This window comes from Prosopis cineraria, unplaced genomic scaffold (assembly GCF_029017545.1).
Source record: "Prosopis cineraria cultivar Desert tree isolate PC_DT_omini unplaced genomic scaffold, ASM2901754v1 PC3, whole genome shotgun sequence".
Lineage (NCBI taxonomy): Eukaryota > Viridiplantae > Streptophyta > Magnoliopsida > Fabales > Fabaceae > Prosopis > Prosopis cineraria.
The window spans coordinates 1,490,709-1,499,867 of NW_026555334.1; the positions used below are offsets into that span (position 1 = coordinate 1,490,709).

The 9,159-nt window shown below is 25.4% G+C and overlaps 1 long non-coding RNA gene across 1 annotated transcript; it reads left to right on the plus strand.

Annotated features, from left to right (window-relative positions):
• The first annotated feature begins 364 nt into the window (after nucleotides 1-364).
• LOC129305134 (uncharacterized) lies at nucleotides 365-1,962 on the plus strand. Its single transcript, XR_008591882.1, has 2 exons — nucleotides 365-526; nucleotides 1,806-1,962. It is a non-coding gene; the product is annotated as an uncharacterized LOC129305134 (long non-coding RNA).
• The last annotated feature ends 7,197 nt before the right edge of the window (nucleotides 1,963-9,159 follow it).

Here is a 9,159-nt window from a genome sequence, read left to right on the forward strand (position 1 = left end):
TATAATAAAGAAATTGTGGAATTTAGGTTTTGAGGAAAAAAAATGATAATAATGGGAATTTATATTATTTGAGGTTATTTAGAAATAATATTATGATTAGGTATTTAATTATGAATTTAAAAATTTAAATTTAAAACCACATAAGCAATATTTAGTTAAGATATAATACATAAATAATTTTTTTTATGTGTGTGTTAAAAAAAAAGAGAAGGTAGAAGGAACAAAAAAAAGGGAGGGTGAAAGATTGTTGTTTTTAAGTCCCACATTGGTTAGATGAGGGAAGAGAAGAGGTGCCTTCATGTATAAAAGGGAGGAGGTGTGTTCATTAGGAAGCATGAGAGGCTAAGATGCAGTTTAGAGAAAATTGCAACTTTTGGCCCAAAGGTTTGAATAATTAAATTCAAACCTATAGTTTTTTTTAATATAATTTTGGGACTCACAATCCCATTTTTATATTATTTTTCTCTCTTTCTCTCACGTTGCTCGGCGTTTTCTCGTAAGGGAGGATTATTTTCTTTTTCTTCAGGTATGTTCTAACTTTCCTGTTTAGATTAGCATTTAAAAATTTATTTAATTACAAAATTAATTTTATAGTTATTTTCTAAATAATATTAGCTTTCTAGTGATATGATTATTTTGTAGGATAGAGTAAATATTTTGATTATGATTTTTCTATAGGATAGTTAATCTGATGATATGATGGATTAAAAATATAGGTTAAAACTCTTAGGGATATAATAAATATTATAGAATATTTTCTTGAGGTTAAAACTCATGTTTAAGAATTTTTGAGTTAAAATCTAGATCTATATGGTTGAATTTATGTGGAATCTGAGATGCAGGGATAAACCTCTGATTATTAAATATTTATTTAAGTATGAATAGGTATTTTTGAGGTTATAGAAAGGTGATTTGAGGTTTCAGGATAATTTTAAAATTTTTAATTTATTTTTGGACGAATTTTTAGAATATAGAAGGATGAAATTGTGATACTAGAAGTGATTTGAGGATAAAAAAATAGTTTATTAGGGTACGAGAATTTTAGAAAAGAATTTGGGAAGTTAAATGAGGCATAAATCTTAAATTAGTATTAATATGGATTATAGATCTAAGACTTTCTAATTCTTTAAATTAGAGTTATTTATTTTAATGTAAAATTAATATATAGTATTGTGAAATAATTATGTAGATTATATTGACAAAGATAGTGGTGAAAAAGGAGTTGTAAAGGGGGACTTGTTATTCAAGACACAAGGTAACCATTATTAATGTGTTGTGATGAGTGTGTTTGTGAATGGTTATGTGTTGACTTGTTGTTTGGAAAAACTATGAATTATTGAAAATAAATACTGTTATATACTTGTTTGAAATTATTGCCAAGTGGGTCAAAAATTTATTTTTATTTATCATGATGAGATATTATTGGTCAGATATATTCCTGTTTGGATTTTTGAATGATGCATGACTTGTTAAGGTATTTTAATGTATGGTGTTAATGGAAATTTCTGTTTGGTTAATTATTACCACGTGGTAAGCCCTCATTGGACCCAATGAGTGGCGTGTCGCTTGGTCCAACTCACCTTTGGCCTGGTGATTTGGCGTCCGAGCATGGCGAAAGGAGGATATAAGGTGTAGTCATGCAAATTAAATACTTGTTCGGTTTGTTTGAAAATATTGTTCGGTTAAATGTTTTGTGTGCCCACTTAGCAATCGCATGATTAGTTACAATCGCATGCATCATTACATATTAATTTTTAGTTACTGGGACTTTTAAGTCTCATTCCCCGTGGTTAATATTTTTACAGGAGCGAGTCCGGCCGAGAAAGCACCAGAGATGTAATTATGGTGTATGAAACACCATCTTTTACGTTGCCTCTTATTTTGGATTATACAATGTATCTTGTGCCAACTTAGGACATATCTTGTTTGTGGAGCATGTAAACTCTAATCCTTTTTATTAAATGCATTTATATGTCCAAGAGGATTATGTCTGTCCCTTTTGATTCACGACCTAATTTGAATAACATGCTATGAGGATCATGTCTGTCCCTCATGGTTCTAATTGCTTTTTGAAATATTTTAAGACCTGTGGTATATTGTCTTGGATGTATCATGGTAGAAATTTTTCTACCATGATAAGGGTATGATAAGGGTTCAATGAAAAAAAAAAAGACAAAAAAAAAATGATTTGTTGAATTAATAATTTGCAAAAAATCGGTTTGTAAATTTGAGGGTGTTACACAAATAGAGACCAAGGTTCAGGTGTGCCCCAAATGCTGGCTCGGTAACTGGGAGTAGGCTTCTCTCCTTCCTCTGCCTCTCCTTTGAGGTGAAAAAAAATTTGAATGGTCTAAATTTAATAATTTTTTTATTTTTTATTTATAATTTTAAAATAAAAATTATAAAAAAATTTACTAAATATATTTATCAATTTAAATTTAATATAAATGATCTAAATTTAATATTAAAATTTTTCAATAAATTTATTATTTTATTTAAAATATATTTACACTATTCAGAATATATCTAAAAAATTAATTTAATTTTTTATATTAAATTTAGATTATTTATATTAAATTTGGACTGTCGAATTAATAAATATATTTATTTAAAAAAATTAATTTTTATATTTTTTATTTTAAAAATATAAATAAAAAAATAAAATTATTAAATCTGAACGGTTGAGATTTTTCTCTCGAGGCAGAGGCTTCCCTCCACCGAGTCCGTAACTATGAACGTAGATGGATCAGAAAAGAGGTTGTGGAGGAGTCCGATGTAACTCCGACGGCCACTTTATCACCGGTTTTCTCTGTAATCACTTAACCGCTGAGCTTTGGAAGAAGACCAAGACTGGACGATGGAATCCCAGTAAGCATCATCCCAATGGTCCCTGTACATGTGGTTCCCTTCTAGAAAGTTATTTTAAAATAAGTATTTTTGAAATAGTTATAAATACTTGAAAGAAAATTATAAGCCATTGTCGCACAGAACCTTTTTAAATCAATATAATGTCACAATTTATTAACAAATGATTGTAATGTAATTGTAATATTGGGTTAAAAATGCTTTCTAATTCACACTAACAGTTGAACTGTTAAAAGAAAAAGATAATATTACATTACTTTTAAAAGATTATATACTGTATCAAGTGTTATTGCTCTTTTTCTATTTATAAATTATTTTTATCATGTTTAATCATAACTATCAAAATATTAAAATTTATTAATTTTATTAAAAAATTTAATAAATTTTTAATTTTATTATTATTAAATATACATATTTTACTTATATATTTCATTCGGTTAGGCTAGGAAACGGGCATGCCTAGCTCCTAAATTTGATTTTTCAAAAATTGTCTAATTTTTAAAGGGGCAATATACAAGTTTTTTTGGGTCTTCTTGTACAATATTTTTCTTAATTTGTGGGGGCAATTGCTCCCAGAAAGCTTAAGAAAGGTCCCTCCTTGAACGTGATTAACATAATTTAAGAGAAAAATTATAATTTTATCATTTTTTATTCATTAAAACATATTTTTATATTAAATAAATAAATAAATTAATTAAAAGCTATCATTAAAATTTTCATTACTTATTCAAAAAAAAATGTACTGGTATAGTACAAATAAAATGTGTGTTATTTTATAATGAGATATTTTTTGCTATTGGTGATTTATGTCAATTTTCTTAAAAATAACTTATAAAATATCATAGTTTTTTTATATTAAAGGATACATTTTTATTTATATAATTTTGATTCATAATAGCTTTTAGATCTTTTTTATTTGTTTAATATAAAAGGCCGTTTTAATTGATAAAGAATAATAAATTTATAATTTTTTTCTTAAACTTTGTTACTTATAAATAATAAGAATAATATTGTTCTACTAAAAAAAGAAAGCATCGTCATGCGTGTTAAAAATAAAAATTATAATTTTGCTTCTTTAAATTATATTAAAAAATAATAAAAATATTTTTTTATATAATGTGTCTTGTGTATTGTATTAATTTAACATGACAATAACTATATTAATAAAATAATAATTAATTATCGGTAGGGATTTGAAAAACTAAATTAAAGAGTAGGAAGATTAGTTTTAAACATTGAAATATAATGGAATCATATACAATCACTTTAAAATTTACGGAAGTTGCATGTATTCTAGTTAAAAATAGTTTTTCCTTGCTTTATGAACATGACAGCAAGGGGCGACTGTGCCACAATTTTTTTTTTTTTTTTTTTGAGAATCTTCAACTTCTCCAATAATTTTTTTGGAACAAAACTTCCCATTAATGTCATATTAACAGTATGGTCAAAATATCTTAATAATAGGGAAAAAAAAAAAAGTGGGAGAAGGAGAAGCATCTGATGAGGGCACATGGCACCCTTGGAAGTGACAGAAATAAATACGGTTAGACGAAACGGATGTGATGTGACTGCAGTGACTAATTTGACAGCATATTATCCAGACACGTAAGCAGAAGAAAACATATCCATGAAAGTCCCATCATTTCGGCATTGCTGGCCCCTCCGCCCAAAATTTATGTTTTTCTAAAGGAAAGTTATTATATTGTCCTTCAGTCCTTCTTAGCAAATTGTGAATTTGAATGTAAGTGATCAAAGAGGCTTGCAATTTACATCAAAATAAATTCCTCAACCAATTCCTACATTTAACATCGAGGAGCAGTTTTTTATCAAAAATATTTTTCAATAATTTATTTTTAATGTTATTTATTTATATTTATATTAATCAATTTTATTTGTTAGTTTGAACAGTAACATCTACAATTCTACATATCTAGCTACATATCAATTTTATTTGCCAAATTTTAATATATGTCATATGAAGTCTAATATATACTCCCTCTATTCAGAAATATAAAATATTTTTAATTAAATTTTATTTTAATAAAGTAGTTACCTACTTATCAATTAATCCTATTTTTTCATATTCACCTCTATTAAATATCCTATAATAAATATAAAATTATTATCAATATAGGTATTTTAAAAAAAATAATGATTACACCTCAAAAAAATTAAAAATACTTTATATTTTTAAATATTTAATTTTTTAAAAATATCTCATATTTTTAAACGAATGAAATATGTGGATTTGAATTTTCTGAGAGTTCCAAACCCTCTTCTCTCCTCTTCATCCACGCTTGAAAATGTATGCTTAATTAAAATTTAGAAGTAACAAAACTGCAAGTTAAATGGCAATTTTAGAAAGGAAGCATTTCAACGTTTATTTACAATCCTATGAATCATTACATTAGATTATAAGGCAAAATAAAATGTGGAGTTGTAATTTTATATTCTTCACACATCATGTGTTGACATTTCTGATATTCACTTGATTGAATCAACTGTATCTCCGTAATATCATGTGAGATACTCACTAATTGAGAAAATTCTATCAAAACTTGAATACCATAACAGCTTATTGTTGGAATAGTTTCTTAGGAAGGTTTTATAATAATAATAATAATAATAATATAATTTCATCAAATAATACTAATAATATAAAAAATGTGTATAATTTTTGCTAACAAGATACTGTTTTCTTAGGAAGGAAGTTATTTTTAACTAGTTTAAGTTTATAAAAAAGTTAGTTAAAATATTAATTGTTTAAACATTTTCATTTTTTTTAATCGTGCAATTGAGTATAATAAATATATTATTTAATTTATTCAAAATATTTTAATTAATTATTAAATAAAGTAAGTATATAATTAAATATATATATATCACTTATTTAATACTTCCTCCATTTCAAATTATAAAATATTTTTAAACAAAATTTTACATATCAATAACCTTCACTAAATACACTTAATAACAATATTTTTTTAAAATAAAAATATAAATTTTTAAAAATATTCTTCATTTAATAACCTTAAGTCCACAACTTATTCATATTAAATGGAGAGAAAAAAATAATATTAAAATAAATATATTTAATAAAAATTTATTTTTTTAAAGTGTCTTATATTTTAAAATAATAAATATTGTTTAAAAAATATTTTATAATTTAAGAGAGAGTATTTTATATTTGAGATCTAACAAATTATTAAAAACGATTTACTATTGTAATTAATAATCTCCGACTCTCCGCGAACGTTGGGGAGCTGTTGCTTTTTTGACCCGTAGCCTCATCGAAAGATTTGGCTTCACGCTTCCCAATACATCCAAACTGTGGGACCCAACCCAACAGTTGTGTAACGGGGAACCTGTCGGCACCTCATGGTTCTGCCACGTATATTCTTAACGCCACAAATGTAAATGATTTATAATTAAACTTTACATCAATATATTTATTTGAAGTTTGCAAATTCATATTCATAGTGCAGAATAATTTTCAAATGTATAAAGATAAAAATTTTAAAATAATTTTAATATTTATAATTTTTTTTTAAAAATATAAAAATTAATATTTTAAATAATTAAAATTATAGGACTTGAATTGTACCATATTAAAATTTAATTATTGAATTATAGCTGAATCAAAATTATAAAATTAAATGATTAATTTTATTTTTCTAAAAACAAGTAATTTTTATTAAAATTCCTAATTCCAAAATATAAGTCGTATAAATTTATATATTAAATTAAATGCTTAATTTTCACAAATACTTATATCTATTATTAAAGATATTTTGAGATTAAACAAAAAAAAAGGGAAACATTAATTGCCAAACATAAGTGTGGAAATAAAATCTTATTTGAAATAAAAAACCAAATTTAACTAATTTGTCTAATATGTGTGTATAGACAAACATCTGTTATATTTATGACTAAAACTAGTAGTAATTATTTATATAACTCATGATTCATTAATAGTGTACCATTTTATATGTATTTTATACCCCTCCCTCCAATACTTTTTAATAGTATCCTCAAGTTAGGCTCCAACTAGTAGATATAAGGTGGACAGTGCAGGATATAAGAATAGGTAAGGGTTGACATCATTGTGTTGTATTGGTTTTATGATATAAATGATTTTTGTTTAAGCTGTGAAAACAGTAATTTCTTGTTTTATGATATAAATGGCTTTATGACAGTACCTATATATGTAAATATATGATTGTAAAAGGATTTTTAAAATGATTTGCTAGTATGTTTAAAATATTTATTTGTTTTTGAGACATCAAATTTCATTTGTCACCTTTCATAAGTTTTAGGTGAATGTTGTGGTAAAGCACAAGGAAAGGTGCTAAAGAATTGAATCTGGGTGCTCATATGTCTCCTAGTGCAACGTATATCATCGTTTGTAGTTGTCATGACCTATGTTCTGCACACTTTACGTTTTGGGCCTTGAAATATTTAATTATGTTTTTTTGGGGTTGTGGCATGGGTTTTTATTAAGTCGTAAATCTTTTGAAAAGAAAATGGATGTCAGTTGGTGAAAAGATTGATTAAGCACGATTTTTTTTTTTTGGAATTTATTGATGAATGTTATTTTGTTAGTGTTAATCCTGTCATTGTTGGCATGTTGATATTTGCTGGGCTTGATGGCGAATTGTAATCCAATTTCTTTGCATATTGCTTAGGTTTCTATGAATTGTTTCAAAAAATGATGTTTGAAATATGGGGTTAGTACCTCACGGGCTGTAGATATGTCAAATTATTTTCCTAGTAATCATGGCAATTGAATACGCACTTGTCTTGTTAATTAAAAAAATTGCTTGTTTGGCTCTAATTACAAGCATTAGACCTAATTGTGCCTATACTTGTGAAGTTTTACATAGGAGGGGAAGAATGGGAAGAAATGAGAAAGCATAAGCCACCGATGTAGTACCAGAATCCTTTACAAACCACTTTTTCTTGGGCCAATTGAAGGACATGGCTGGTGTTAGACCTTAATCGGAGAGTGCAAAAAAGTGAGAACAACAGGGGAATTAATTTGACAGGCTTAATTTTTTAAGGTATAAAGACTATTTTTCCTCTATCTTTTTTAGAAAAATATTGAATGCCCTATACTGAAGGGTGGAGCAATATTCTTCTCTCTAAACAATTTGTTTGCGTGAGCAAAATTGTTCTTCTATCAAAGACACTTCTTTTTCTTTATTCTCTACTGTTGCAAAATAGTTGTGGTGTTCACACATATTAACACCAACACATTCTAACCCATTAGAAAATATATACAAATCTAATTTTTTTATATGATTTTGTTGAAATCTTTACTCTTAATTACGGCATCTAACTTATTTGGTAAAGTGTTTTTGATTTAATTGTTTTTAAAACTGTTTTCATTTTTTCTTTTTAAAAACAAAAAATAGAAACAACCTCAAGTTATTTTTATTTTATTTTCTTATTTTTAAAATGAAGTAATACTTGATTATTGAAAATTACGGTTGCCTTGATTAATTTCTATTATAAATCATTACCATTAACAGCTTATAACTATTAATATCAGTCTATTTTTTAATTTTAAAATTATTTTTAAATTAATATAACAAAATACATTTTTATTTTCTTTTCTTTTATAAAAAATTTTAAAAATTATATTACAAAATAATTTTTAAAAATAAAAAATAAAAATAAAAACCAAACAGGCTCTAAAATACCCAAACTATTGATTTGTCTCTCCCCCATCTTCGCGTTTGCATGATGTTCCTGGAGGCACTGGTTGTGGTGCTCATCACCCTATTGAACCCTATAGCGCTCATAAATGTTTATGAGAAATTTGGATAGTTCTCATTAAAAGTTTTATTTTTTTTATTTTTATTTTATATTTATTAAAATAAAAATTATAAAGATGTTAATAAATATTTTTGTTATCAATTTAGACAATACATATTTAATTTAAATAGTTTCAATTAATATTAAAAATTTTTATAAGTTGACTATTTAAATATATTTTGAATAGTATAGATTTAATATTAATTTTTTAAATTTTTGTACATTTTTATTTTAATAAATATAATATTAAAAATAAATATAATATTCAAGTACTTTCAAAACATTTGAGTTAAAATCTAAAGAGAGAAGTTTGTTGCCTTATCTTCGCAGTTATTGCAATTTCACATTGGCAATTCAACTTGTCATCAATCAAATAAGTAAAATAGTTGTGGTGCCGACACATAGCAAGACATTTTGACCCATTATAAAATATATATAAATCTACTTTTTACATGATTATTGTTGAACTCTATACTC